General features: G+C 37.9%; 2 protein-coding genes across 3 annotated transcripts in view; one reads left to right on the forward strand and one right to left on the reverse strand.

Annotated features, from left to right (window-relative positions):
* Nucleotides 1-27821, reverse strand: part of LOC145241499 (serine/threonine-protein kinase 33-like) — a 306331-nt gene that overhangs the window by 157707 nt on the left and 120803 nt on the right. For both annotated transcript variants that reach the window (XM_080104517.1, XM_080104518.1), the window contains exon 2: nt 2072-2101. The gene's annotated coding sequence lies outside the window, so the exon portion shown is untranslated. The remainder of the gene's footprint in view (nt 1-2071; nt 2102-27821) is intronic.
* Nucleotides 24465-27821, forward strand: part of LOC145241501 (uncharacterized) — a 38734-nt gene continuing 35377 nt past the window's right edge. Inside the window, exon 1 of the mRNA XM_080104520.1 lies at nt 24465-24602. The gene's annotated coding sequence lies outside the window, so the exon portion shown is untranslated. The remainder of the gene's footprint in view (nt 24603-27821) is intronic.

Raw genomic sequence — 27821 nt, forward strand, 5'->3', positions numbered from 1 at the left:
ATTTGATAAATGGGCGCCTCACGAATTGAATGAAAACCAAACGAGACACCATTATGAAATGTCGTCTTCCCTTCTTTTCACAAGATGAACGACCCGTTTCTTGATCGAGTTGTGACTTGCGATGAAAAGTTGGTTCTTTACAACAACTGGCGACACTCAGCTCAATCGTTAGACGCCGATGAATCTCCACAACACTTCTTGAAGCCAGAGTTGCATCAAAAGAAGGTCATGATGACTGTTTGGTGGTTTGTAACTGGTTTCATCGATTGTAATTTTTTGAATGCAGGCAAAACGATTACGGCAGAAAGGTACTGTCAACAAATGGATGAACTGCATCAGAAACTTTGATAACACTCAGCATTAGTCAACAGAAAAGGCCCAATTCTCCTCAATGACAATGCCCGACTACATGTTGCTAAACTGACCCTGCAGAAGTTGAACGAATTGGCATGTGAAACTCTGCCTTATCCATCATACTCTCCAAACCTCTCTCTTACTGACTATCAGTTTTTCAAGCATCTCGATAACTTTCTGCATGAGAAATATTTTAAAAACCTAAACGATATCAAAAACGCATTCAGCAACTTCATCGCCACCAGAACGTAAAGTTTTTAAATTACTCACATTAAATACACTTGCTTTGTGTTGGCAAAAGTGTGTTGATTTTTATGGTGCTAATTTCAATCAATAATTTTTGTTTGAGCCAAGATATGTTCATCTGAATTTTAAAGAACTTTCTTGTCAACCTGATACATGACTAAAAAATTTCTTGAAAAAAAAAAAAAATTAAGAAAGTTATTTCATTGTTTACCTTCATCTGAAATAAATTTTTCTTCATAAAGAAAAATGCATCCAAGGTCTTTTTTTTAATTTTGACTGTTTGCTGGTTTTAATTTGGCTTTTTCCGAATGTTTATGTAAATCTACTTTGGCAAAAGCCAGTTTTGTTTCATTCAAATTCTGTAGAAGTACCTGTCGTCTCATATGAAAAAAATATCTGAACTTCTTTACACAAACTTTTCAATTCATACTGATTAACTCAATCTACACTGCCAACTATCAATGTTTCTGCTCAGTCTCAGCTGTCAACAATTCAACACACTGTACTCTCTAATTCAGTCTTCTAATAATCTCATTTCTCCCATATATGCAAATTAATGTCACATCTATATAACAAATCCACAAACTCACGTTCCTCTTTTCTTTTTCTTTCCCCTGATGATTGAAACAGACGTGCTACCTTTTGTGATTTGTTCTTCTACATTTTAGATCTATAACCCTAACCCTATAACTCTAACCTGTTTCTCCTTTCGCCATCAATGCTCAGATCCTTTTGTCTCAGTTGAAATGAATGACTCTCTTCTTATTTTGATAAACCCCTAGTACTGGCTTTCATTCCAGATCTAAAATTGAAGATGTATTCAATCTGTTGCTAAGGTTACTGTAAAAATGGATCAATCTGCCTGAAAATTCCTAATGCAATCACCTACTTATGTAGATACGTCCTAACGTGGAGTATTGCTCTTCCATCCACAGAGATGAACACTCTTTCTTGTCTTGACAGAGTACAAAAATCGACTTTGCAATCTAGTGGGAAATGATCTCTTCTGTTCTCTAAAATCCTATGCTTTCAAAAGAGATGTTGCTAGTCTTTCTCTGCTCATTTCAGGGAAGGTGCTCAACTGAGCTACAATCTCTGGTTCCTCCTTGTAAAATATTCTCAGCAAGAACTCATCTTTCTAAAACAACTGCAAAGAACTTTTATTTTCTTTCTTCAAGTGGAATTTTCATGAACAGAGTTTATTTCTAAGAACTTTCTATCTATGGAATGCATTACCTCGTGACTACTTCCCTGCAGGCTACAAGATGATCATCTTCAAATCCAATGTCAGCAAATATCTGTGATAAACGTCATAAGTAATTCCCTCACTTTGAACATTGCATTTATCATTTACAATACTTGCATGGTATTTTTCATTATTCAAATAACAATCCATTACATTAACTCTTATCCTTGAGTGGCTTTTTAAACTTGATAAATTGTAAGAGGAATAGATCTAAAATAATCTTACCTGTGCAATCTTGAAATATGTTTTGAATTTCTGCAGAAAAGAAAAAACATTTTGTGAAAAACATTTTCATACAGTTTTGATTACTTGTAATTTTAAATAGAAGATTATGTTTTTGAATATATAAAGTAAAGTACAATTTGTGCGTGTGTGTTTGGAGTTCTGATGAGACATGGAAATGTTGAAACGCTGATCGATCCATATAGATTTCTCACAATGTTTATATATATATATATATATATATATATATATATATATATATATATATATATATATATATATATATATATATATTTATATTAAGTAATGTGATTCTATTCTTTCCTGTATTTTAATTAAACTAATTTCACTGTTACATTAAAATACACTCAGCTCTTTAGGCTATTGTTCTAATCTCCTTTTAAATTTATATATATATATATATATATATATATATATATATATATATATATATATATATATATATATATATATATATATATAGCGTGTCAGGAGGCGATGAAAAAATCCAATAAAGTGCTCGATCATGGATGTGAGAGCTGAAGATACAATATTTATTACGACACTATATATACATATTTCAAGGTCGTACAAGTGGTTTCATTGCGCTGAATCAACCATAAGAGGTTGGAAAGAGTCAGCGCAAATTTATCAGCGACATTGAAAAACTGAAACAATGTGAAGTGAACAAACAGAAAAAAAAAAAACGTTAAACGAGCGTTTCAAATTTCAAATTTTAAAACATAACTTTGTAATTGACGCCATTATGATTTTGATTACGGAAGGAAGTAAGCGCCTGTGTGTGTGTGTGTGAGAGAGAGAGAGAGAGAGAGAGAGAGAGAGAGAGAGAGAGAGAGAGAGAGAGAGAGAGAGAGAGAGAGAGAGACTCTGTGTGTGTGTGCGTGTGTGTGTGCGCCCACGCATGTGTATATATATGTATGTTTAGCGGGAGGGGGGATGTTTCGGAAAACATTTCTGAAAAATAAATGTCCTGTTTAAATGGACACCTAACCCCATATAAATAAAGGTACAACAATTAACGGCACTAAATATTTAATGAAATAAAGCATGAATATATTAATTTAAATTTAGTTTAGAATAAAATTAAAATAAAAAGGTAAAAATAAAATTTAAATAAAAATAAAATAAAACTTTAAAGAAATTATTAAAAATTTAAAAAAAAAAAGAAGAAATTTGAAGGGAGAAATTTAAGATAATTAAAAATAATTAAGGTAATTTTAAAATAACTTATCTAATAGTAAATGACACTTAAGGACTATAAAGGAGTATCAGCACATATGAATATATAGAAAATATAATAAAAAGTAATACATAGATATCTATGGTGAGATAGTCCTACTAACTTTCACAAAATTTACCAATACTGCCATCACTACTATTAATCAATCCATTCATCACTATTATTATTATTATTATTATTATTATTATTATTATTATTATTATTATTATTTATAATAACGATAACAATAATGATAATATAATGATAAAAATAGTAACAATAATAACAATAACAACAATAATATTGATGATAAAATCATAAAGTAAAAAATAAAGAAATAAAAATAATAACGTAAAAAAGGTAAAAATCAAGTAAAATATTATTATTATTATTATTATTATTATTATTATTATTATTATAATTATTATTATTATTAATATTAAAATAATAACAATAGTTATGACAGCAGCATTATTAACAATAAATGTACGAATAAATAATAATAATAATAATAATAATAATAATAATAATAATAATAATAATAATAATAATAATAATAATAATAATAATAAACCCACATATATAAATAATAAAAATTACAGAAGTAAAAAAAACTAAAAACACATAGGAGGGGGGGGGGAGAAGGAATGGATCGATTTCAACGTAAAATGGTACTGAAAATAAGGTTAAGAAAGGAGGTAGTCTGGTAAGAGAAATGGAAAGGTTGCGAGGGCCGAGGGGGGGGAATAACAACTCCATAAAAGGGTTTTCCTTATTATCGGGGGCGGGGGGGGGGCATAATATGGTTATGGTAAGGAGGTTAGGTAGCGAGGAAGGCTGAGATATAATTTAGAAAAGGGTTGGTTTGGAGTTTAGAATAAGAGGTGAATGCGGTATTTAGGCGTCTTTGCGTAACAACCTATACACACCCCAATTAACAAATTAGGGTGTGTATAGGTTAAGTTACGCTGTTGTGAGGCCATTTGGCAAGGAGGAATTTCCTTTTGTGGATACATTGTCTGAAGATCTCATTTTTAATATTCATACAGGCTATTGATAGCCTGAAGAATCCTATATTTTTCGGTGGTGCAAAGTGGACAGGTCTTGGAGGTTGGGTCGTAAGATTTTTTCGATCATTCTATTTTATATGAAGTGTTAGATTTTTTAAGCGACCAAATCTTGGTGGCTAAAGATGTGTCAAATCTCTTTTCAGGGTATTTGACGGTGGATTTGTGTGCAAACAGCCTCTGCCTGAATATACCCTGAGTCATTCCAATGTAAATTTCTTCTTTACTTGGGTTATTTTCAGGAATGACTTTGGCCTGGTAAACAATAGATTTAATTGAGCAGCCTCCCCCCAGAGGACAAGTATCTCCTCCCCTGCGTGAGCAGAGGGGTTAGGGGCTTTATTGGGGCGGGGGGGGGGGGGGCGAGGGTTTAGATGTCAGGATAGAGTCGACTGAGGGACAAGCAGGAGTAGCTAGTTTTGATCGTGTTTCTGTTAAAGATTTCATGGAGGTTGTTGGTGGGTGGAAAACGTTTATATATTAGAAGGAGAAATTGACTCTTTCCAACCTCTTATGGTTGATTCAGCACAATGAAATGGTACGACCTTGAAATATGTATATATAGTGTCGTAATAATATATATATATATATATATATATATATATATATATATATATATATATATATATATATATATATATATAAATTCGTATTCCTGTTTGTTTATTTTTTTTTGTTTGTTTGTTTAATATACAGGGTGTCCGCAAAGTCTGGCTACATAATGTACCTATTTACTATGCCTCCCCACGGGACAGAGTTAGACACCAGGGTCATTTTTTAACTTGGAGAAAAGGTACAAAAATAAAAATTGTCTCAGTCGTGAAGGATTTCTCCTCCACCGAAAGAGAACAAGAAATGGAAGTGCAGCATCTGAAGAACAGATGGTATTTATTTGCTCCCCCACTGAGCAAATTAGGCACAAGGCCGTTTTTAATGTGAGGTAAAAACCAGCTCCCCTAAAAGTAGGCAAAAAGGGGGCACTCTGGTTACCAAAAATAATAATTGTCCCAGTATAGAGGGTTTCCCCTCCATTGACTGGTACAAATTATCTTAAGTGCAGTATCTGTCGGAACAGATACTACACTTTGATCTTGTTTATATATTTTATTGAGAAAGAAAAAATTGAACATAAAAAACGTACAAAAAATTCAATTCAACAAAATTAGGCACAAGGCCCTACAAGAGTTTGGGAGGGGGAGGGTACAGGGTCTTTTTGACTATGTAACAGATGAGACTTTGAAGTCTTACTCTTGACTGGCAACATTTACCAAAATACCTCATTCACTCTGTGGATCATAATCTAACTAATAACCCCAGCGTTCAATGTAAAATTTAACTATGTACAATTTGTATATTCATTTCTGTATGTTGTGTGTGCATTTTTTTTTTTTTTTTTTGGTGTGTGTGTGTGTGTGTGTGTGTGTGTATGTGTGAAAAAATAAAGTTCGATTTCATTAGAAAGAGTTCTTGAATTAATTGGCATAAAATGTTCGTGGAGTGGGAAAAAACTAATGAAAATGTTCATTTCAAAAATAAGGAAAAACTACTAATGTGTTGTTAGTAAGACCCCCCTGTACTATTCTATGTGGCTAGATCCCCCACTGTTTTCCGGGGAACCGAAAACAAGCAGAGCATCCCTAATGGGGTTTGGGGAAGTCGCCTTAATGGAGGTGGGAGAAAATAAAGCAACGGATGGAGGGGGTAGGAAGGTGACCTCTGAGTAGGGGGATGACCGGGGGCATCAGAAAATAAAGATGAGGAGCAGGGGGGTTGGGCAGACTCAGAGGTTCTCTAATACCAAAAAATAAAATCAGGAACAGGATCTCATTTGTACCACCAGTCAAGAGTTACTTTACTGAACTTATAATGCTAACCTAGGCGGGATGGGTTCCGTAGGACCCAGCACCGCCCATGCCATGCCTAAGGAGGGAACACGTATTGAAACTTGGCTCCTCGACGGATGCACAAACTAGTGCTGTGCACCCACCTCTTGTCAAATTCCACTCTAGGCAACCTCTTCCAATCGCATCTGATCTTTACTTTAAGCAAATGTTTAAAGTAAACGATCAGATCCCGATCAGGAACAGATGTCCCTTCGTGGACCAACTTGAGGCGTGTGATCCAAATGGTCATGCGCGCTACTGCTAGGATCGCCAGGAAAACCAAACTTTCTTCCCTGGGGAATGGCGGCTCCATGTTGTACACAAAAGTTCCTACGTCGAGATCGAGCAGACACTCGGCATCGATGCGAGCTGTCACCCCCTCGACGTACTTTAATAGGGGCTGTATCCGGCTGCAACTAAAAAACGCGTGCTCGATTGTTTCGGGCTCGCGTTCGTCACAGCACGGACAGAAGCGCCTGGTATGTTCTTTATACCGGAAAAGTACGTCGAAGAGGGGCAGCGCATTTCAAGTCAGGGAGAATTCCGAGTTATTCAGAATCTCCCGTCCCGGCACCCAACACCATTGAGAACGGACAACCTCCATCGACCATCCCATCCGCCTACAAAGTGGATCCTTCGCGGTCCCCTCCACTAAATCCCGATACAGTTTCTTCCTTGGCTGATCGAGGACATTGGTCCCCGGCAAAGCTCTAAGAGCGGTTCGGCATTCGGAGAAGAACTTGGACTCCCCCTTCAGTCTACGACGACCTTCTACCGAAGGGTTGGGTTTGAGATTGGGAAACGAGTTCCCAACCACAGGGACCCAAGGAGCGTCTCCTTCAAGCGAACGACCCAGGAAAGCCAATCTCTCGGCGTTTCTATGACACAAGAGACTGGGCTGACCCAGGCCTCCCTCGCTCGGATTTTGAACACAGACCTCTCTGCAGACATAATGCTTACCCTCGTTCCACAAAAGTGAATCGAGGCGCCCTTGTAAGCGGGTTAGTCGTTCTGCAGGGAAAGGAAGTACAGACAAACGGTAAAGGATGAGCGGAAAGACGTATGTAGCACACGCCTCCGCCCGACCCTTCAAGGACAATTTCCTTCCAATCCAAGTCTTTACTGACGATTTGACCTTAGACTGTACTTCCGACCAATTCTTTTCCAAACCAGACACCGAGAATGCGGACCGGTCCATCGGTCCAGCTGGAAATACCTGGAAGCGAGTTTACCCCGGTCCAGGCCCCCAACCGCAGGCCAACAGACTTGCTACGGTTGAAGATGGCCCCTGTTACTTCTTCGTATCGAGCGAGCGCCTCGACCACCGCTTGAACGTCCGTGAGGCAAGACACGAACACGGTGACGTCATCGGCGAACGCGGAAATCCTGGCTCGTGTGCCTCCAGGGAGAGCTATTCCGCGCAGGACTGGTGTAGCCGCCTCGTCCCTTAACTTGCGAAGGAGGGGTTCCAACGCCAGGACATACAACAGAGGCGACAGCGGACAACCCTGTCGCACCGACCGAGAGACAGCGAATGACTCCGACAGCTTACCGTTGATCTGCACCGCTACCGTCGGCCTGTCATACAGAACAAAGATCCACTTGCGGAAGTCCGGATTAAATCCGGCGGCCTCTAGCACAGATCCTAGGAACCGATGGTCGACCCTATCGAATGCCTTGGACTGATCCAAACTGATCAACGCGGCTTCGGCGTCGTCTTCTGTCCCCTCTATGATCGAGCGTATCAAGTGCAAATTGTCTTGAATCGATCTCCCCTTCACAGCATAAGTCTGGTCCGGTTCGATCAAGTCAGTGATGACAACCTGCAAGCGATTCGCAAGAATCTTTGCCAAAATCTTTAACTCTGTGTTTAGCAGAGTCAAGGGCCTAAAATCATCAAAGTTTTCCCTCCCACCATGCCGTTGACCTTTCCTCAGCAATGTGATCACACCCTTGGTCACCTGTCCAGGGATGGAACCCTGGGCAAACCAATGGTTGAACATATCCTTCAGAATAGGGACCAACATGGGCGACAGCCTCAAGTAAAACTCGTAGGGTAAACCATCAAGCCCCGGGGATTTGTTATAGCCGACCTGCTTCAACGCAGTAATGACCTCATGTTCAGTAATAAGACCATCACAGCTAGCCGCCCGAGCCGCCGTGAGGCGGGGCGAGTCAGCCAAATAGCTGCCAAACTCATCAACCCTGAGTCCGGGTAGTTGGGCGAAGCGCACCGATAGATGCTCCCGAAACCCCTCGCAGATCTCCCAAGTCGATACTAAAGCGTGTTCTTCCAGGTTATGTACTTTACGAATGTACCCATCCGAACCGCGCCTTAAAGCAGCCTTACGCTCAACAGCGTCAACATTCACAGCCTCGTTAGAAACTTTCTTTAACCTAGCCCTAACTACTTGACCTTCATACCGCTCGCTAGCCAAGCGGTTGAGATCTTGTTTAGCTAGTGCTAACTCTAGGGGGTCCCCCCCTCCACCGCCCGGGTCAGCTTATCCTCTAAACGCTTCTTTGCCTAAGCCTTATCTATCGCGAGGCGTTGGCTATACTGGACAGAGAAGCGCCTAATTTTGGCCTTGAGACTAACCCACCACTTACTCCCTGTAACCGCCCCCACTAAAGCCCGCTGAATTAGCTCAGTGACCTTCAACCGGTAGTCCTCCAGCTCCAACAAGGTGCTGTTGAACTTCCAGTATCCGGCCAGTTTAGGCCTAGCACTTAAGCTCAAACAGGCCATAACAAGTTTATGGTCCGAGTGTCCTAGCAAGTGGAACGTGGGGCAAGATAGGAAGTCTACATCGTCTCTTCTAACTAACATCCGATCCAAGTAAGTGCTTGGATGGGAAGGCACTACAGGATGCCACGTCCACATCTCCCGCCCCGGATGATCCAAACGAAATCTGTCGACGAGATCGCACGAGGCCATCAGGTCAGACAGACTGCTGTCACACCACGCCGACCCTCTAGTCCCCCCGACCTTATCTATTTTGGGATCAAGGATTGTGGACACCCTGTATACAAAAAAACATTGTTTTATTAGATCATTCATTCGTATATAGACTATGATTATTGCAAAATACACGCTTAAAGAGGTGACCTCATTTGCATATTACATTAAGGAAAATCGACTTTATTAAATAGCGGTGTATTAGTTATTGTTTATATTGAGAGCATTATTTAAAGTGTTCTATTTAAGTTTATTATTTAAATTAGATTTATATTAATAACATTTAATTTAATATATTTTTTACCGACATCGATTTTTTTTTATAAATCGGTTTTAGTTGTTTCCCTTGGGCTCGAACTTTGTTCTTTGTTTTCTTTTTCGGTGAATATTAAAACTAAAAACTTTCAAGCATTATTTTGGGAATTAGTTTGAATAAAATAATTTCTGTGATTTCGCAATTAACGTTGTGGTCCAATGAATTTTTGTTTTAAAATAAACAAACAATTCAATTCAACTACAATTCTTTATTTAAAACAAAAACAAAAATCTTTCATTTAGGTTTTTTTTACCAGTTTTTTTTCCTTCACATTTTTTGACTAACTGCTATTTTTTTTTTCTTTTAATAACGCAATAAGTCAAAACTCATCATTTTTATAACATAAAAACGTGTATTTCGGTTAACACAAATTTTACTTTGGTATTTTTGAAACTGAATTATTTACAGTTTGTTTTCGTTGCAACAAACCATAATCACAAATCTTTCTAGACTAAGGGAGCATAAAAGAAATTCGCTTAAACTGGAATATAGTCATAGTGCTCAATATCCAGAGAATAGCTTCTCTTTGTATCTGTTCTGCCGAAATATCTGGTGGAGAGTTTGTCACATACTTCTTTTTTCGGGGGAGGGGGGGGGTTACATTTTCGTATTTTCATTCGTTCTTTTATTTTTGAAATTTTTGTTGGGGTAATGATAGAGTTGACATATAATGAAAAACTACTCGATATTCTTAGTATAGCATATAGCAAGTGTGGCGAAACCGAACTTCATATCGACCCTGGCAACGCTGGGCTTGGTATCCACACTAATATATATATATATATATATATATATATATATATATATATATATATATATATATATAAACCCTCCTCTTCTCGGGTTGAGCACTATCCTTATTGATATCACCTGCTACAAATGTAGCACAATGCAAAGCTCTTTGTAAATAAATAAAGCACTTACAAGTAACAATCAATCATATATATATATATATATATATATATATATATATATATATATATATATATGTTAAAAAACAGCAGCAGCTGCGATAGCAACAACAATGGCGACGATAAGAAAAATCCGTTCATTGATGCAACACAAATGAACACAATAAATACACACAACAATTCAAATCCCATTTCTTTAGATACATCCATCATTAGAATAATTCGCACCTCACTTCAACAAAGAAAACCACCAGAGAAAGCCGCACAGCAAAAAACCAAAATACAACACACAAACATCACAGTAAAAGCAAATGAGGCAGCATATAAATGCAAATAACTATTACACCGCAACAACACCAACTAGGTTACATTCACAACTTTCTCAGCTTTAAATCGATATAACACATGCATACATACACCAAACAGTCGATTCCCTACAACGCGTTAAACCACATAAAACAAACACATTTAAAAAGCAAAACTCAAGTTAATGATCAAATTTCCCGTAGCTTCTTACTACGTCCGCCGCATGACTATAAAGCGTCAGCCTGCGCGACAAACGGGCAGTCGAGCCCAGAGACAGTCAGTCAACCCGCATGGGATAATTATCGGTCCGCCGCCCCCCTCATCCTCCGCCGTTAAACCCATGTTCGCACACATCATCCATCAACCTCTCCATGTGGAAATACCAAGAGCAAGAATTAACACTTACATTCTTATTTCATCATGAATCATATTAGTGCCCGACTTTTCTCTCCTAAGAAGTTACAAACATTAACTTTACACCAAAAACCTTCTTTCCTGAACATTCTCACATCCTTACGAACTTTGAACACTTTGTTTGTTTTTACTTTCTCGTTAAGTTTGTTTCTTTAAATAAACGATTGAAAAATCAATCATTTTAAAATTTACACATATTGTTTGTCTGGTTCCTTCTCGCCACCATACGCTTACGCATAATATAACATATATATATATATATATATATATATATATATATATATATATATATATATATATATATATATATATACTGTGTGTGAGGAGGGGGGATAAAAGTCCAAAACTACTAACAAAAACTCTCAACTCGACTAGGTAATTTTACCCTGGGTCCCCAAAATCAACAGAGATTAGACCATTCCTGCGATGATCTGGTCCCTATTGGTTTTGTGGTGAGAGTTTAGTTTTGTGCAGTTCTAGTTATGCAGTTCCCAGGCTTTGCCTTCTTTCTTTGAGAAGGGGTTAGTTTATTTCTTGCAATGGGAGAGAACTAAAGAAAGCTCTCAATTCAGTTAGGGAGCAGGAGGCCTCTTGAATGCAACTTTGATGCTCCCAATCAAGTTGATGAGCCCAGCAGCTAAAGCGTCTCAGCAGCAGTAACAATAGTTCAAACAGCCCTTTTCAGGACTAACTACACACAGCCTTTTTAGGGCTACCTTTTCAGCAAACTACTTATGCACACCACAAACTATTTGTATGCAACTATTATTGTGTGCCTGTCTTGTGAGACTACCCTTCTACAACCAGCTCACTCTTGCTTGGTAAATAAAAGATGATATCCATTGTCTTTTATTTACCAAGTAAATTTACCACTCTTTAAACAAATATCAGTGTCTTTCATTCTTCTTTTGCTATTGCCATTATCTTTTTGCCTTTGTGTCTACCTTATAGTTGTACGGTCGATTATCGGACCTCCATACTGCCTCCCGACCTGCTGCAACGGAGGTTATAGTGATGGGAGGATTCCAAAATGTTTTCCAATTCCGATACAATTACCAATTCTGTTCTAAATTCCTAATTCTGATACAAGTACCGATTTCGATTCTTTTAAAATTTCTTAACATTTAATTAAAAGTTCGATGCTATTTAAAAATGTTCAAATGACCTTAACCCCCTCCCCTGTGTAATGTCTGCATATATTTTGCAAAACATAAAAATACACTTGACAGGAAGGGAGAGCGTTTAATCATTGATTCTTTTTAATCGTTTATGAAAATTTTCAAATAGAATTAACGGCAACGAAATGCAAATGGATTTGTTTCAAAAGAAAAACAAATCTTGTTTCAGAATTTTCAATCAATTACAATTTTCAATTAATTACAAGTAATAAAACATTAGAGTAAATATTTAAAATCTACTCTTGTAATATACGCAGTTTTCTTAATGTATTTATTCCAATTCACATTTCCTGTGAATGTTAAACCCGAGGGGTTTGAAGGAAGAATTCTCAGGTAGGGAGTTATTTGTTATAGTTATCGGTGGTTGGAGAGGCTTCTTGTAATTGTTAAAAGAAAGCAACTTAGTTTTACTAGCATTAAATGTCACCATTCTTTTATGTCCCCATTCAACTACGGTCTGGGGGTCATTTTCTAAGGATTCAACCATTATCTTGGATTTGTGTACATGCGTTCTTCCCTGATGCATGTTATAGAGCATTGTATCATTAACAAATACACCGATCTTAGACTCAATATTATTGGGGAGGTCATTGATGATTATCAGGAATAATAGTGGTTCAAGGATCGACCCCTGAGGCTTGGATGAACGTCCATCAATGACAACCTGGATGGTCCTGTTGTCTAAGAAGGATCTAATTATATTTAGTATTCATTCAGTTATACGATACAATTTAATTTTCATTAGCAGCTTTTCATGCCAGACTTTGTCAAAGGCCTTGGATATATCGAGGGCTTCACCTGCCTTATCCAGTGCATGGTATATGCGTTCAGAGATGACTGTTAAAATATCTGCAGTAAAACGACATTGCTTAAATCCATACTGTTTGTCGGAAAGATCACCTTTTGCAAGGTGATGGACTAGTGCTTGATTGATTAGTGTCTCGAAAATCCTTTTGCCAGAATTCTTGTACACTGGTACTACAGAGGCCATCTTCCAGCTATTAGGGAAGCAGGATTCAGCAAGGCATTTGTTGTAGAGTTTGGAAAGTACGGGGACTAGTTTGGGGTGGAGTAAAAAAAAAGGTGATTAAAAAAAACAAAACAAAAAAACTCAGCGAACACTAAGTTTGTCTTGAACTAAAAACATGCTTTAATATAAGTTTAAACACAAATAAACTTATCCAGGTAGGTAGAAGAGTCCTGGGTTTGGCAACATTTATTTCTTGCATATTTGTTTTGCATCTTTTTTTTTTGTTCTGTTAGTTACAGTAATAAATGCCCGAAAGGGTCTAAGTTTAAATGCAGATATAATTTCCTTTTTAATCGTAAAACTTCTAAAATTTTTATCTATATTTTTCACTTGGCTCTAGTCAATCATTTCATAAAAAGCCGATGGCAGACGACAGTATCCAAATGGCGCCAATGAAATTGAAAAACCTTATCTAGAGCAAAATTTGTCTTTTATTTAATTATTTGTGGACTATTATCCTCATCTTCTAGTTCTTTTATGATGTTTCGGCCAATTATTCCTCTGGAATCATATTCTGCATCTCTATCCACTGCATCAGGAGCCCCAAAGGGCAATCAAGGATTTTTTGGTCTTATGAAGCCACATTTTTCCAATTGCCAGGTCCGTACCGATTGTTATATTGAATTAATTTGTAATTCTTAATGTAGTAATAAAATTAAAAAGTAATAAATTTGAGAATAAATGTTAAATCTGGGAGTGGGATTTATAAACGATTGCGTGTCCTTTTCTTTTTTTATATATAGGCATCACAACTTATCAAGGCCCAGAGACCACTCAAGGATAAGGGTTAAGAGTATACAGTAGTCAATTTGACAATATAATAATCGTTAGTAATGGAAATTTGGTAAATTTATTAACTTAAGTGAAACAGTTCATCAAGAACTTGTTTATGTTAGACTTGAAGACAATCAGATTGTAGTCAGCTGGAAAGCAGGGAAATGGAAGACAGTTCCACAGGCGTGCACTTCTAAGAAAGAAACATTGTTCATGGAATCTACATTTAGGTTTAGACACAGATAAAGAGTGGGGTGAATTATTGATAGTGTTTTCAACTAGACGAGTGTTTCTTGTGAAAGTTTGGCGAGGGGGGACCATAGATTGAAGCTCAGTCGAGTACTTGCCATGAAAATAACAATAAAACAGACAAACTCGCAACATCTCTTCTGTGCGATAGAGGTTGCAGGGAAGAGAAAAGGACATCTCTCCTACGAGGCTACAAAGTCTATTTTGAACTCTATCAAGGCAGGACAAGTCCTTTCTAGCAGCTCCTGCCCAGATGTGGCAACAGTACTCCATCCTTGGACGTATCTGGCTCATATAGATTGAGAATTGCATCAGCAGTGAGATATCTACTGGATCGATAGGAGGATCCAATCATTTTTCCAGCGGCCTTGGCAACAGATTTGATGTACGTGTTCCATTTTAGGTCAGGAGTAAAGGTCAAGCCCAGAAGCTTGTCAAAACATGAGGCCTCTCCAAGACGAGAGCCGTTCATTTCAATTGATGCCAAATGGGGATCAGAGCGTTGATGATTTAAAGATAAAAGCTTGGTTTTAGATGCATTAAAGTAACCAGCCACTCCTTTCCCCATTGTACCACCTGCTCAAGATCAGAGGAGAGAGAATTGGAGAGAACTTACCATAGATGTTAGTGTCATCAGCATGAATGTCTATGAATGATGTAAGGATGTAATTTGAAAGATCATTAATGTAGATCAGTAGTTGGGCCCAGGATGGAACCCTGAGGAACTCCAGCATTAATACTATGAGCTTCTGATTTTTGCCCATCAACTACTATTCTTATGAACCTATCGGAGAGAAATGATTCAATAATTGAGAAGACATTTCCAGCTATACCGTAGCTGGAGATCTTGTGAAGTAAACCTTTATGCCATACCTTATCAAAGGCCTTTGATATGTCAAGAGCAATTGCCCTAGAAAGGTTGCTTCTGTTGAGAGATTCGCTAATCCTATGAGATATAACAGTAAACACATCTGCTGTAGATCTAGCAGAACAGAAACCATATTTTGAGTCACTAAGAAGGTTATTTTTGCTGAGATGGTTGATTACTTTTCTATTGAACACAGATTCCAGCAACTTACTCATGACGCACAGGAGACTTATTGGCCTGTACTGAGAGGGAGATGAGTGATCACCTGAATTCTTAAATACAGGGCATACTGATGAGATTTTCCAGGGTGATGGGAAGCAATTCTCCTTAAGACAACGTTTAAACAGTTTTGTAAGTATGCGCACTAATTCTGGTTGAAGTTTTTGAGTACTATAACTGGAATACCGTCAGGGCCGGTTGCTTTACTGAAATCAAGGTTTTTGATTACCTTGGCAACATCACGTACAGATATTTGTATATCACATAGTGTGTTTTCTGATACAGGAGGAAATATTGGGGGGTTGGCAGCCTTGGTCGCAAAGGGTAGAATTAGCTGCAAAGTTCTTGGGAAAGAGTTTGGCTTTGTCCGATGCTGACGAGATTACCTCAGGTCCATTGATGATAGCTGGGATAGAGCACACGCTTCTGTTCAGGATTCTATTTGCTATTTGCCAAAACTGGTGGGAACCAAGCCACTGTTCAGGTACTTTGGATTTGGACTGAGCATACAACTCTCTTGCATTCTTGTTTACTTTCTTACAATGGTTGCTGTCAGTCCTGAAAGCGGCTTTAGTCTCAATACATCTATTACGTTGGAAGCAATGGAAAAAATGATTTATGTGCAGCAGAACATTCTGGAGAGAACCATAGCTGGCTGTTAGGTTTTTGCTGGAACTTTTTTTGAGGGTATGAAACGATCTATGCCTACAATTAACCATCCCATCAGGTCTGATACTATAGAGGACACATCCTTTTTAAATATGGAATGCAGAGCTAGATCTGATATAAATGTACAGAAACTATCCCAGTCAGCCATAGTGTATCGATATACTGTACGATGGAGAGGTTAGTCTGAGGACTTATTACATTCCATTTTTGTCTTAACTGATACAACTGAGTGGTCGGAAGATCCAAGTGGAGACAGAACGGAAACTGAACATATTTCAGGGCAAGTTGTGAGAAAAAGGTCTAGGAGACTCACATACTGGCCGTTAGTGTTGGCCACACGAGTGGGTTCGTGAACAATCTGAGTGAAGTCATAAGCAATGGAGAAATCGTGACAGAATCTCCCCTCATCATCGGTCTTGTTTGAGTGAGTTAATCATTCTACATTGTGAACACTGAAGTCTCCACATACGTGAATGTTAGCTGAAGGATAAGCAGATAGGACGTGGTCAATTTTCTCAGATATGCTTTTAAAGATAGTAACTCCGCTGTTGTGGGGGCGATAGAGAGTAAATATAAACACAGTAGTTTGAGTAAGTGCAACCCGGAACCACAGATAAGTTGGGATCTTCTCTGGAGATGTTTCTACCACATGGAAAGCCATCTTTAATATAGGCATATATTTCATGCCCATGGCGATCTTGGAAGTTAAGTTAGAGCATCCTTTAATTAAGAACCCTACGGAAATAGTCTGTCCAATTCCAGTTTCGCTTAGAAATAATAGGTCTGGTTTAATCTCCTGTAATTGGGTTTCAACCTCTGGAAGATTAGAACATAGACCCCTGATGTTGGAGAAGGAGACATGGTAGTAGGGTCTATATTGGAAGTTGGAGATCCGGGTTTAATCGTGTATTTTTTCTTGAAACTTTTCATGATGGAGTTTTGGGATTTGTGAACTAGGTCGACAGACTTGCCTAGAGCAGGACAGAGAGAGAAACTAAGAGAGAAAAATAAATAAATAAAGTTTTTTTTTTGTAGCACATGATAAGGTAGAGCTGTAACAATTACCCACTAATATGGCATCGAGAGGCCGCACAAGAAGCTACTGCAATGATCCAGAATCCATTCACCAAATGGCAATACAACAACCCCAGTACTTTGCACCTGCTGATAGGACAGCCTCCTTAGTGGTTAATCCAAGGTTTGGGTCCCTGACTATCAGGCAGATAACGTCAGCCCAGATAAAACGTTTACCTCCAGCACCCTTATTAGTGACATGGCTACAAGGATAGACATAGAAACAGAAAATTTCCGACATCTATGGCGACTGTTCGCGTAAAATACTGCTAACCAAGAATACAGCTTTTTCTTCTCCCTTTGTCAGAAAAATCACTCATTAAAAAATGAGGACTGAGGGACTTATTTGAAGCGAGAGTAACGGGAGCTGCAAATAACGCATCCACAAAGCGTTCTCTGCTCTCTATTAAAAAAAATATTTTATTAAATATTGTCCTTAATAAAAGTCCAATTGGCGTGTTTAAGGGAAAGGATGGTGATAGATTCCTGTAGTAAAAAAAAAAAAAAAATCGTGCAAACCTTTTACCACTGGCAACGCCCGCTTCAGAGAGTGAAAGAAGAAAGAAGAAGAGAATGGCCACTGCGTCTATTTATAGACTAGAGATCATGGGAAGAGTATGCAAATAACTTTGGACGGGTTTATCCTATAAAAAGCCTGTATTTGGGAGAGAGGGTGTCTTTTTTGTTTGGCAGAAGCAATTGCTGTCAGAAGTGCATTGGACTGCAGGATTGAAGAGTGAAGATTGAATTGTGGGGTCATTGTATTTAACCACAAGCTATTTCGGCTAAGAACAGATCATGGAATCTGGGATGTTGAGATTGGGAAAAGATGTGATACCACCTTTTAGTGGAGAAGGTGATGTAGTCGGATGGATAAAGAAAGTAAAACTGGTGGCTAAGCTTCAACATGTGCCAGACCTTGCCAGTTTTATTCCACTTTTTTTGCAGGGAGATGCACTCGCTCTCTATCTTGAGATGAATAATGCAGAACAAGAAGATCCAGAACTGATAGAGATGAGACTCGTGACCGCCTTCACTGAGGGGCCTTTTGAGGCATACGAAAAACTGCAACGATTCAAGTGGACAGGAGAATCGGTGGATGTTTATGCTAATAAAATCAAAAGATTGGCTGAACTGGCGGGATATCTGGGAAGAGGGCTGGAACATACAGCCAAACTGGCATTCATAACTGGATTCCCAGACGATGTATCTGTGGCATTACAGCAGCTACTGAACATAGAGAGAATGGATGTCAGCAAACTGATACCGACTGCACGGCTTTTAGTCAGCAAAAGGGTCGTAGAAACTCGGACATTGGCCGTAAGTGCGCAAACTAATGAGACTAATAAGGGAAAGAAAGAATCAAGCCTTCAGTGCTTTAGATGTCAAGGACCACACCTAAAAAAAGATTGCACAGAGATCCCTAGGGCCAGGGCAACATGCTACAATTGTGGAAAATTTGGCCACATTGCGAGATATTGTCCTCAGATTCAGGGAAACGGGCAAGGGGGAGCTTCTGCGCCGCAAGCTACCCTAGCAATGAAATGAAGGCGCGATACTGGCCTCTTCCTATAATAGAAGTAGAGGTGAATGATTCTGTAATGACTGCACTTGTCGATACTGGGTGCACCACTACTTTAATCAATTCCAAACTTTTGAAGGGATATGGAAGGAGCGGTACAGTGAAAGCAGTTGATGGGAGGAATATAGAATGTAAAGGAGCCAGACAAGTGGAGATAAAAGTCTGTGGAATGCATGTAAAGGTGAGGGCAATCTTGATGAATCACATCATTGAGGGGATCGACGTCATAATTGGAATGGACGTGATTAATGAGCTGGGAGGTGTAACTATAAAGAAAGCCAAAGTGAAGTTTGGAGATATACAATGTGCCGTGGCTGCCCATCAGCTGAATGTTTGCAAAATCGAGGATAAAGACTTTGAAGCAAACGTCGGTGGAGATAAATGGACAGTAAGATGGACATGGAAGGAAGAGCCTCCAGTATTGCAGAACAAAGTCCAATATTATAAAAACTCTCTGGAAGGCGATAAGAAATTAGAATTCGAGAAAGAGGTGGAAAGATGGATATCGGATGGTATTCTGTTACCATGGAAAGGAGAAAGAAAAGGCGTGTTGCCATTGATGGCAGTATTCCAGGCCACAAAAGGGAAAGTTAGGCCAGTGTTCGACTTTCGTGAATTGAACCGTTTTGTGGCGTGTCATACAGGGAGCGACATAATAGATGTGTGTGATGAAAAGATAAGAAAGTGGAGACAGTTGGTAGGAGGGACCGCAATAGTGGACCTTAAGTCTGCCTACCTGCAACTACATGTGGCAAAGGAACTATGGCAGTACCAGCTGGTCTGTTATAAAGGAAAAACCTATTGCCTGACACGATTAGGATTCGGACTTAATGTCGCACCAAAGATTATGGCAGCCATTTTAAAAAGAGTATTAAAGAAAGGAAGTAGGACGAAAGAGGCCACTGATTCATACATTGATGATATAATGGTAGGCGTAACGAAAATATCGACACAGGAAGTTGTGGAACATTTGAAGGGGTTTGGGTTAGCAGCAAAATCTACGGAATCCCTGGACGGAGGAGCGGCACTGAGCCTTAAGCTTATGAAAAATAAGATGGGTGCACTAATGTTCAGGAGAGGCAACGAGATCCCAGAGATGGGAGGAGAAATTAGTAGGCGGGAGCTATTTTCGATCTGTGGTAAATTATTGGGGCACTATCCAATTGCTGGATGGCTGCGATTAGCATGCAGTTATGTGAAAAGAAGAGCAAATGGAATGGATTGGGAAGAAAAAGTTGATTGCAAAACCATGAAAGTGATGCAGGAGGTTCTAGCTGAGGTGAAAAAAAGAAGACCCTGTTAATGGCGCTTGGCACATACCTGAAGTGAGCACAGGAGTCGTGTGGTGTGATACAAGCAATGTTGCAACTGGCGTGATTGTCGAGATTGGCGGTGTGGTGGCGGAAGATGCAACTTGGCTGAGGAAAAGTGATGACTTTAATCACATTAACATAGCTGAATTAGATGCTGTTCTAAAGGGTGTCAATTTAGCTATCAAATGGAGACTGACAAATATTGAAATAAGAACTGATTCAGCCACTGTACTCAGTTGGGTGAACTCTACTGTGGAGGAGAGTGGCAGAATACGAACAAAGGGTGCCGGAGAAGTGATAATAAAGCGGAGATTAGGGATGCTTAGAGAGTTGATGTCTGAATTGAAACTGCAAATAAAAGCAGTGTTTGTGCCTTCTGAAAGAAACAAGGCAGATGTGCTAACACGGATAAAAAAACAGTGGTTAATTGAGAAAGAGGAGGCGCCGATATGCTGTCTTGGAATTGGAGAAATTAAAGAGTTGCATGACATGCATCACATGGGAGTGGAGAGAACATTATATTTGGTGAGGCAAGTGGATCCGAATGTAAAACGGGAAGAAATTCAGATGATAGTAAAGAACTGTGTTTGGTGTCAATCGATCGATCCTGCCCCAAATATACATAATCCTGGGGAAATTGGAGTTTTAACGAACTGGACGAGACTAGCTATTGACATAGCACACTACCGAGGGGGAGCATACTTATCAATAATTGATTGTGGGCCAAGTAGACTGGCGATATGGAAGGAACTGCGAGTGGAAGCCGCATCTGCAGTTGCAACTGAATTAGAAAAGGTGATACTTGAACGAGGTCTAGTAAGGGAGGTGATAATGGACAATGGCACCGTTTTTCGCTCAGAAATCTTTCAGACGATGCTAAAAAAATGGAAGATTAAAAGTTATTACAGGGCAGCCTACAGACCTGGAGGAAATGGCATTGTGGAGCGACATCATCGGACTGTGAAAGCAATAGCTGAGAGAGGAAGAATATCGCCTGAAGAGGCCACATTTTGGTACAACATGTCCCCTAAGGTCGGGCAAAGAGATGACACAGTACCACATAGAGCAATCTTTAATCACGAATGGAGGCATCCTAGAGACATGTCACCGGAAATTAATGATCAAGGACCAGCCAGAATCCAAATAGGAGAAGAAGTTTGGGTGAAACCGCCTAATGCCCGATGCACAACGCAGTGGGGAAGAGGAGTGATAACAGGAGTGCAATCCTCAAACAACTTAAGTGTCAATGAAATGCCATGACATGTTTTAGATTTAAGGCGTGTGGTCCATTTAGGTGATGAGGATGGTGGTACTGAGCCAGGGAGTGATGAAGATGAACCGGTGCCGATGCAGAGACCGCAAAGAGAACGCAATGCGCCGATCTGGACACGGGATTATGAGATGTGAATGATCTTTAATGATCATGGGGGCGTGTAGTAAAAAAAAAAAAAAAAAAAATCGTGCAAACCTTTTACCACTGGCAACGCCCGCTTCAGAGAGTGAAAGAAGAAAGAAGAAGAGAATGGCCACTGCGTCTATTTATAGACTAGAGATCATGGGAAGAGTATGCAAATAACTTTGGACAGTTTTGTCCTATAAAAAGCCTGTATTTGGGAGAGAGGGTGTCTTTTTTGCTTGGCAGAAGCAATTGCTGTCAGAAGTGCATAGGACTGCAGGATTGAAGAGTGAAGATTGAGTTGTGGGGTCATTGTATTTAACCACAATTCCCCTCTCACAAACTGAAAATGAATACAATTGCCTACTCTATTTATGCAATCAACTTGGTAGATAAATAAACAACATTCATGGACGAGAAAAGCTATTATTAAATAAAACAATCAAAAATTAAAATTTAAATTAAATGGTGAAATAAAATGTAGTTATTAACATTTGAATCTAAAAAGATAAAAATTAAAATTAATATAACAACGACTTATCTCAAAAGAGTTCCATCTTCAAAATGCAAACTGTTGAAGGGAAATTTGCTTTAAAAACATCAGCGTTTCAAAGACATTTTTTAAAAAAATTAACCGTTAAAAAAAAACGTGATCGTCTTCTGCACTTTGGCTAGTGATGTTTTAAGGAATTGCGAGATAAAGGAAAGCGGATGGGGGGGGGCATGTAAAGAGAATATAATTGTTATGCATGTTGTAAATGAACAACTTCTAATAAATAATTTTATGTTCATTTCATTTCACCAAGGAAAAATTAAAAGAATCGTTTTGGAATCAGAAATTAGGCTCCAATTTTTATGATCCTGATATTGATTCCGATGCCCCCCAAAAGTTCTGATTTTTACGATTCCCGATTCCGGTTCTGATAAATCGTCCCAACATTAAGAGGTTAGCATAAAGTCACCTCTCCAAACAAAAAGATCTCTCTCTCTCTCTCTCTCTCTCTCTATCACACACACACACACACACACACACACACACATAACTGACCTCCAAAAATTTAAAAAATGACCAAACGTTGTTTGGCTCAGAAGTGAACGATCATTTTTTTTATATCCTATGCAAAATTAATCCCACACTCTAAGTTAATTTAGTATTTATTCAAATTGGCGTTTATGGCAACAAAATATAAGCCCAAAAAGTCTGTACCAATCACGGAACGAAGATGATATATTCCAAAAATCACGCAAATTGATCAAATATTTTTTTTTTATTCAATTTTACAACTAAGCAAGTTTGTTTTCGTCAGCCATGATTAAATCCAATTAAATAAACAAGAGTGAGACACTTAATTCATAGTAAAATGGTCCAAAATCAGCGTTATGTTCAATACAGTTTAGTGTGCCACTACAGTTTATCGCCGAAAATGTTTTTTTCTGGCATCTGCCATCAGAATCAGAGGGAGAAATCAGTATTTTAAATTATGACCTAAGCATGAAATAACAAAAAAAAAAAAAAAAAAAAAAAAAAAAAATTGAACTAGATAATGATTACTACGGGAAAGAACTAATTACTACGTACCCCAACCTCTCTATGTTAAGAACGGCTTTCGACGTTGGGGGAGGGATGCTTATTCCGATAGCTATTCTTAACATGGGGAGGTTGGCGGTGTTTGTACGACGCTGGGATACGTAGTAATTAGTTCTTTCCGGATTCCGGAAGTAATCATTATCTAGTTCAATTTCTTGTTATTTCATGCTTCGGTCATAGTTTAAAAGATTTCGGTACTAGTGCCGAGAGTGATCCGGGCGTAAATAATAACGTTATCATTTAAAAAGCCATTCTTAACATGGGGAGGGGAGGGTGTTTTGTATCTATTCTATACTTCAACCTTACAATTGAATAAAAAACATATAAAACTTTAATTAAACTTGGAAATACGATTTAAAAAATAGCGCGGATCACTCTCTGCACTAGCACCAAGATTTCTCCTTCTTATTTTGACGACAGGTGCCCGAAAAAAATGGCGTCTCTATTTTTGGCGATAAACTGTAGTAGTACCCACTTCAGTAGTAAAATCGCTAAAAATCGTAAATTTTGATTTTCTAAGTTTAAAAAATACTTGATCGATTTACATGATTTTTGGAATATAGCATCTTCGTTCTGTAATGATTACATACACCCGTCTAGTTGAATCCACTGTGAAAAATTTCCCCCACTCTTTATCTGTGCCTAAATCAAAACGTGGATTCCATGAACAAAGCTTCTTTCTTAGAACTGTGGAACTCCATTCCGTCTGCCTGCTTCCCACTTGACTACAACTTGGATGTCTTCAAGTCCAACGTTAACAAATTCCTAATGAACCGCCCCCTTAAGTAAACACTTCATCAAATCTTCACACTGACGTACTGTACTTGCAATAACCCTTATCCCTTAGTGGCTTCCGGGCCTTGATAAGTGGTGACCACCATGTAAAAAAAAAATACATCATACAAACTTTTCTGTATTTTCTTTACTTTTAATTGCCGCTATTAGTGCCAATTTGAATAAGCACCGTTAATTTTGAAAATTTCTTTATACAGCCAATTTTTCACGCTTTTTGCATATAATCGCCTAAAAGATAGAATCTCATTTTTATTTTGAGTGAATTACTATACAGTAATATACATTGCTTTAAGTTCTTGAAAGACTGAAATTAAAAGTGATATTCCGTGCGTAAAATTAAAAGACAATAAAACAAACACACGAAGAATGTAAATAATTTTTTTTATGTATTTATGTTTTAACCTTTCCAATGCGAATAAACCTTCCTTTAAAGTAAAAAAAAAAGATTAAAATGGTAACGATTAATGTGAACACTAACAAAGGCATTCTCCTTTCTCAAAACAATGCAAATACAATGACGACTACTAAAAATTCGATAGGAGTGGTAGTAGTTCACGCATGCGAATTTCCGTTAGCATTTGTTCCTCTCGCTCTCCCTCATCAGCAGTCAGTAGCGTGTGAAGACGAAGCTAACTTGCATGCTTCCCGCACGCCACACACTCCTAGTTCACAACCTTTGCACTTCAGATATTAACATTCACAGGTAGGTGCAATTACACCAAGTTAGTCCACCCAGCAATTAGTGACAAAAGTTATTTATATATCAGATTGATAAAAGTGAAAGTGTACAAAGTAAATGAATTAAAACTCAAACTGACATAGCGACTGAATGTGTAACTTTTTTTTGTTTGTTTAGCATTCATCATAGCTTTTAGCATTCGGAAGGTATTTCGACTTTTACGTGTGCATCCACAGAGAATGATATATCCATAATTAATTTCAAAACTTCATTTATGAAAATTTTTAGCATCTATTTTGAACTTCTTAAAAGAAATAAAACTGTTTTCTTTATTGTGAAATCCACATTTCTCTATCGACAAGAAGAAATGCGAAGAAAATGTAGGTCACACGCTTAAAGATGGCTGTCCATCAGCAGCAGTAACTGCCATGAATCAGTAAACGAAGTATTTTTATTTGATCCAATAAAAATTAGAACTTATGAAAAAAAAGTGCTTAATTTTGGTCGTTTTCCAAAAGTTTACTAAAATAAAGTATACCAAGAACTGAGGTATTATTGAAGCGCTGCTGCGCTCTATAACCTCCTCTAAAAATAAGATTCTACTTTTTTAGGCGATTACATGCAAACAGCTTGGAAACGTTGATGGTACAAAGAAAAAAAAATAATAAAAGAATATTTTAGACTTTATAGTGAGGTATAAATTTAGCATAAAATAGTTATCCAATATAGTGTTTGTAAAAATTCTTGACCATATTCATAATTTCTTGAAAATCAATTGAGAGTACGTATGTTTTTTTTTTTTTTTTTTTTGAGAGGAAGGCTAAGTAATTCTTTTCTATTTATAATGTATTAAAACAAGTTCTAAAAAAATACTTTCTTGTTTGTTTTTCTTATAGATCCATATTATTAATGAATAATGTCCCTACTTCTATCCCCACCCTAGAAGCCTTATCAGAATTACTGCCCATCGAACACTAAAGCAAATAGGCTGGCCCATCTATTTATTCGCAATACCCTGCATAGTAGAAGCATCTCCTACCTTTATATGCTAGTTTCTACAGACCATGCTTTTTTTTTTCATAAGGTCAAACCGTGATCAATGGGCAGCCATTCCTTTTTATCACTCTAAAAAAAATATTTGGCTACATGCCCTTAAAAATACTATGTGGTCTGAAAATGTGAGATCATTACTACCCAGAGCAGGTGATCAGTTTATGTTTCTAGTTTAAAATATTTTTTTGGCATAGAATGCAGAGTTTTACAGTAATTATATAATTCTTTTTTAAGCATGAATCATCATTATCATTAGTTAGCATTTGTTTTATATGCTGGTATATGTTGGATGGTTTAAAAAAAATTGACTTCCAAAGTAACCTACCTCTACCCAGGTCTTTATTTATCCCTCTTTCTTTCAGATCGATTTTTTATCATTTCCTCCCACGTTTTCCTTGACATTCTCTTGTAAACTGGACCTACTTCCTCAACTGTTCTACTTCTACTAACCCAAGAACTCTTATCAATTTTTCCATTGTGGCCATATCATCAAAGTCTCCTGTTCTGCACACATCTCACTATACTGTTCAGATTTTATCTTCGTTTGAGATCATCAGAACTAAGCTCATCTTTTAGTACAAATAAAAGTTTTTAAAACTTAGAAAGGGTAGAAATAACTGCAACCAAGAGAAAGCATACCAAAATGATCAGGAAACGTATTGAAGACCTCATGATTTCTGAAAGATGTATAATAGTGTAGTGAATAATAGACAATCAACAATGTCTCCACTATCCAACAACCATGAAGTTGCTTGCACGGCAACCAAGATAGCTGACCTGCTTGCCCAGTTGTTCACCTACAACTCCACCTTAGACCCAACTAAGCACTCCCTTCCAAATTTTTCTTTGCAGACAAAAAAATCATCCCTTCCTTCCATTGAATTGTTAATCCATTAGGTACTAGTCCAATATTGAGACGAATATGCAACATAGATTCTTCCAAGGTAAAAAAAAAAATCCTAGATGGCCATACTTCTAAACAACATGATATTGATGCACGTATGTCGAGCCTTTATTATTCCTGATATCCATAAACGACCTCCCTGATAAAATAGTGTATCAGATGGGTATATTTACTGATGACCCCACTCTTTAATAGGCATGAGGGAAAAGCGGGTGTACACACATCCAAGGCAATGGCAAAACCTCTAGAAAACGACCTTCAGTCCGTAGTGGATTGTGGCTGTCAATAGATGATAGCATTTAATGCTACTAAGCTTCTTTTCATTTAACAGCTACAAAAACTCTTCTCAACCACCAATTGTCATGACAACACCTTACCCAAGACCTCATTCTCCAAATTCCTCAGCTTAGCATTCACATTCATGCATTGACAACATTGCCAAAGAAGGTGGGCTCCCTCTAACATGCTAGAAAATTATTCACACCTGAGAGTATCCTATATCTTTACAAATTTACGTCCATGCATGGAGTATCGTTGCCATATTAGAGCTAGTGCATCTACCACTGGTTTCTTACACTTAACCAGGGTCAAAAAAAGGGGGTCCAATCAATCTAATAGTTTTATCTACAAAGCTTTTGTCTCATTACTGCAATGTCACGTCCTTATGATTGTTGTAAATAGTTTTACAAGTACTTCAGCACATCAATTGGCAAAATTCCACCCCTTCACTATAGAGGCCCCCAGATGCTAGAAGGCTTTCGACTATGGCACAAGGACATGACATTGTAATAGAGAGACAGAGGTTTTGTAGACCGCTATTAAATTAGAGACTCTTTTTTGGACTCTGTTAAGTGTGAGAGACTAGTGGTTGGTGCACCAGCTCAGATGTGACAACAATACTCCATGCACAGATGAATGGTGGCTTTATAAAGATATAGAACACTGCCAAGTGTGAGAAGTTTTCTAGCACAGTAGAGTGCGTCCATCTTTTTTGCGGCAGATTTTTTTTGTAATTATCACGTTTAATTGTAATTCATTGCTCATAAATATTTTATTTGTAAAAAAAAAAAATGTATTGATGTTAATAAATTACTATTTCAGTACCATAACACAATTTTGTATCTGTGTATATATGTAATTCATGACAGAGTAAACAAATGAGTGCTTGTGCCTCAGTTTTATATGGAAAAAAAAAAAAAAGAAAAAAAAACACTAATTATTACCTAGGTGAAAATATATTGTTGGATCAAAAGCTTAACAGAAAAATAATTTAAAATGTATTCTTC

This window comes from Euprymna scolopes, chromosome 20 (genome assembly GCF_053919585.1).
Source record: "Euprymna scolopes isolate OS-2025 chromosome 20, ASM5391958v1, whole genome shotgun sequence".
Classification (NCBI taxonomy): domain Eukaryota; kingdom Metazoa; phylum Mollusca; class Cephalopoda; order Sepiida; family Sepiolidae; genus Euprymna; species Euprymna scolopes.